Genomic DNA, 5,288 nt, shown 5'->3' with positions numbered 1-5,288 from the left:
CAATTTATTTATTTTTTTGCGGTATGCGGGCCTCTCACTGTTGTGGCCTCTCCCGTTGCGGAGCACAGGCTCCGGACGCTCAGGCCGAGCGGCCATGGCTCACGGGCCCAGCCGCTCCGCGGCATGTGGGATCTTCCCAGACCGGGGCACGAACCCGTATCCCCCGCATCGGCAGGCGGACTCTCAACCGCTGCGCCACCAGGGAAGCCCTAGGATGAATATTTTGATCGCTCATAAAAACCTGCCCATTCCTCTTGCCCATTCACTTTCTTTCAGAAATTGAGATTTCTGACAATGACAAAGATTTATTGACTCATGGAATATTATCTGAAGAAAAATATATAAAAATACCATCAATTTTAAAATAACCAATTGTTTACTGTTTTATATGGGCAAGGGCATTGTCTTTAAAAAAGTAACAATTATGAAAATATTAAAACTCTTTGCTACCCATCAAAATAATCTAAAACTGAAGCAACTGTTGTATTTTCAGCGAAACTGCTATGTAAAAGCCACCCCAAAACGCAGTGGCTGAAGACAATAATGATTTATTATTCCTCCTATTTCTGATGGTTGGTGGACTAGAAAATCCAAGATGGCCTCTTTTCATGTGTGGTGATTGGATGCCAGAGGGTGCATTTCAGTTCTCCTCCACATGGCTAACTTGGCTTCCTTACATGGAGGTTTCAGGGCAGTGATCATACAGGATGAGGATGTAAACTGCAAGGTATACTGAAGCCTAATCTCTGGAGGTCACATTATGTCACTTCCAACACATCCTATTCGCCACAGCAAGTCACAAGTCCAGCTCAGATTTAAGGGGGTGTAGAAGAGATTCCACTTCAGTGCTGGGGGGAGGTGGCACGTCACACTACAGAGAGGTATGAAGTGGGATGGGAAGCATTTGTAGCCATTAAATAACCTAACTCCTGCTGAGTCTTCTTGTTCTTTATTTTGCATTATTTTTTTGACAAAACCGTGTGACCGCATGATAAGACATTGTTTGTGTCTGTCTGACTTTAACAATATAAACACAAAAAGTGAATTTTGCAAAAATATCTGTGGTCTTCAGTCAATTTTTCCAAAGGCCTTTCTTAATCTTTTGATTTTCAAATCATTATCTTTTGAAATTTGAAATAAATTTGCCTTTAATTTGCTGGGTATACATAATGTTGACAACACCTTATACTCAACAATGACCTAACCTACAAAAGACCTAACACAGTGAGTTAAGGGGGGGTCTCTGCTAGTGTTAAACAGAACTGATAACTGAGAAGTCTCTGACTTTATAACTGCTTTGCTATTAAGAGTTTTGTGTCCCTATAAAGCCTTGTAATTGCAGCCCTGGAATCATATTTAGTTAGTAAGGACCTTCTCCCATCTAAATTATTTTTTTCACTCCTTATTTTGTATGAAACATTGCACTAGTTCCAAATATGAATAAATAGAACCGTCCTATGAGTTTCAAACACAGGGAGTTTAACACAGAATTTTCTTAAATTGAAAACAGCTGGGTGTTGAAAGAGTTGTAAGAACAGAAGGAAAGGTTATCCAAAGATTAATAACTGCAGGAAAACACCACCACTCCTGAGGTGGAGAAGCAAACGACTCGATAATGTTACCCAGGGCACTGTGCCCCGGGGAGGCACAGCTGGAGCTGAGTTGCACGAGGGCATGTCCAGAACCCTGCCTGCCCTCCTAGCCCTCCAGTGATGCTGCAGCCTCGGCTGCTCCTGGCACTTCCCTTGTGGCTCCTCGTGTGAGAAAGTCCAAGAGAGGAGTAGCTTCTCCCCTCTTTCTACCTCTCATTAACTGAACCTAACAGGACCCAGAAATACTAGGAGTCTGGGAAATGTAGCCCACAGGTTCCCACCCTCCTTCAACACGGGCAGAACACTGAGAGGCAAGAATGGCTCTCAGACCAGAACAGCAACTGACCAGCACAGTCAGTAAGACATAGTACCTACCTCCACAGGGTCACGATGCAATGGTGGACATATATGTGAGAAGCCCTAAAACAAGTTCTACTGCAATGAGTACTATGATAAGGGAAAAACGAAAGAAGTGTAATACATTGGAGATCAGAGGAGGTAAAGAAATAAACTGTATTTTAAATGATAGACAGGACTCTAAGTCATTATCTGGGCAAGAGAGGGAATTTCCAAGTAGAGGACATGATATTTTGGGAGGTTTCTGTTTGTTTTGTTTTTAGGTGAGCCTAAAATATAAATTTGAAAGAGAGTTGTTTCTTGGATTTGATAGCATTCAAAGTGCTTACTTATTATTAATAAGAAATATTTTGACAAGAGATTGAGGTTAGATTTAATCTGAGTTTCCTCAAAAGTGGCATCTCTTTACAAATACGTCAATAAGGCATTTTAAACCTTTTCCCTATTTAAGGATAGGCGAGAATAAATAAGGACATTTCCCATGTTGTCACACCAATTTTATTCCTTTATATTTTAAATAATCACTAATTTATTCCTCTGTCCTAACTTTTTTTTTTTTTTTTTTTTTTTTTTTTTGGGGTACGGGGCCCTCTCACTGTTGTGGCCTCTCCCATTGCGGAGCACAGGCTCCAGACGTGTAGGATCAGCGGCCATGGCTCACGCGCCCAGCCGCTCCGCGGCATGTGGGGTCCTCCCGGACCGGGGCACCAACCCCTGTCCCCTGCATCGGCAGGCGGACTCAACCACTGCACCACCAGGGAAGCCCTCCAAGTGATATTTTTCACAGTGACTCTTAGGATCATGAATTTATTGTCTCAGTATACCTGTAACCTTCTTAAAGAGATTTGAACACTTAAAAATATGTCCAGACCCTTCTATAAGTTCTACAGACGTGCAGTAAATGTGTCTTATTCAACTTTGCTCTGCGACAAGGACCTTGAGACATATACAGTAGTTATACAAAGAAATGGAATTTTATTTAATATGCTGGTAACATTTCTGTCAAGACATTGACCCTGGCTGAGCATACATTAAGGACCATATCGTTATTTCTAAATTTTTAAATATTATGGAAGAATTATACAAAAATGTCTGTAATAATTTAATTTACATCTATATTTTAAGCCCTTCAGCCTTCTTTTTTTTTCTTTTAGAGTCTTCCTTCTGGACTTCTAGTGAGATTATAACCCAGTGTTATTGGTTTAATAATAGTAAAGTATGATGACAGGACACTTAGGAAATGCCACTATATGTGAAACAGAATGTAATGTGATTTTAGAACTGGAAATCACTGGTGGTGAGCAAAGTGCGAATAAATATCAAATGTCTTCTCTTTAGCACTAAATGTAAAATGTTCCAAATCATTTTATCCAACTCTAGATGTTAACTTAAATGTAAATGCACATATTGAATGTAATAGCAGCATAGCAAACAGAATTCATAGCAGAACAAGTAACGTGATTGGGGATGCTGTTTTACTGTATTTCTTAATGCCAAGAAACAGCAAATAGAATTGGTCTTTAAAAACACAAAGCATAGGGCGCTTCGGGTGCTATAAAAGATACAGCTGCACTATCCATGATCTAGACTGCATCTAAATTTCAATCTTGTAACATAGGAGAATGAGGTAAAAACCTTACCTAGGCAACTGTACTAAAACAAAATCTAACATGCCACTTCCAAATGGTTAAAATATCTGCTTTAGAGCATACTTTCAAGTCTATCAATTAGTCTATTTTCTAAGACATTCATGCTGAGAGGAGTTAACTTTCTTGATTTGGAGATAATACTGATTAAGACCAAAAAGTGAATCCTTTTATGCCTTGTGAGATCCAAAAATTACATAATATCAATTATGTTTTGTCTAAGTCAAAGACATTTGGTAAGTTTGCAGACTCATTGAAGACATACTTTTACAGGATCATTTAGTGATCTAAATTTTACTTAAGAAAATTATTCATTGTAATCTGAGGCAAAAACATAGTAATGAGAAACTCAAGATAATGGTTTGGAATTCCCATCCTGAACAAAGTAAACTTACTCTTAAAGAGCCCATAATTTTTATATTTTATTGTCATTTTGTTGCCCTAAATTGCGTCCTTATTTTCTCAAGTAAAGTTGTTCTCAGCAGGGTGTTGGGTATATCAGAATTCATCCCCAAATATCCCTTGATACAGTTAAATAAACTATGGTATATATTTGTACAACAGAATAATTTGGCATTAGTAAAAAGCATGTGTAGATCTATCTGTGTTATGCAACGTTCTCTAGAACTAGAGCTTAGAACAGTGCACATTGTACGATTTATTCTGTTTTTTAAAAAAAGGATATGCAAGTCCACCTATAGATAAACAAAGAATAGAGAGATTATTTTTACATATATGCTAGTACATGCATATTATTTTTCTGGAAAGGTGTAAAAGAAAAAATTGATGATGAATAACTTTGAAAACAAAAAATAGGGTCTGGAAAATGGAAGGAAGACATATTTGCTTCTCATTTGGTACTGTTGTGTGCCGTTTGACCTTCCTGGCAGACTGTTCATTTTATTTAAAATTAATCACTGAGATTATCTGGCTGGTGAGATTATAGGCTATTTTAATTTTTTTCTGTACTTAAAACATAGTATGAATTAATTAATTAAAAGAAAACATAAGGCAGGAGGCAAAGAGAGAGAAAGGGAGAAAGGATGGAAGGAAAAGAGGAAGGAAGAACAAATAGAAGAATGCTTTCAAAGCAAACGTAGCTTGCTTTCCCAACTGGTATGCCCAGCATGAGGAATGGACAGGAATGTGGAGGCAAATGCAATGTGAAAAAATGTTGTTAAGTAACTAATACCCCTGGCTTATTATTAGAACAGAAGTATTGAGTTAACGTTTTTTGATCATTTCTTACCATCTCGTGTCAATGTGCTTAATCTTACAACGATTTCTCCTCAAAATTATAAATATCTGACAATTCCTTTTTTTACATAAGCTACATCAAGAAGTTTTACAAACCTTTAAATATAGAGTAGCAAAGCTTTTGTAATTAAATGTTCAGCATTGGTTAACTGGGCATAAACAACTGTGAATAGTGCAGATTTTTAAAGAACATTTTTCATGTAAAAATCACTGTTCAAGTTTCCAACCAGGTATCCCTTTTAAAAATGAAATTTGAGGGCTTTGGTGGCGCAGTGGTTGAGAGTCCGCCTGCCGATGCAGGGAACACGGGTTCGTGCCCCAGTCCGGGAACATCCCACATGCCGCGGAGCGGCTAGGCCCGTGAGCCATGGCCGCTGAGCCTGCGCTCCGCAACGGGAGAGGCCACAACAGTGAGAGGCCCGCGTACCGCAAAAAA

Source organism: Physeter macrocephalus, chromosome 17 (assembly GCF_002837175.3).
Source record: "Physeter macrocephalus isolate SW-GA chromosome 17, ASM283717v5, whole genome shotgun sequence".
Taxonomy (NCBI): domain Eukaryota; kingdom Metazoa; phylum Chordata; class Mammalia; order Artiodactyla; family Physeteridae; genus Physeter; species Physeter macrocephalus.
Note: the sequence above shows the minus strand (reverse complement) of the source record.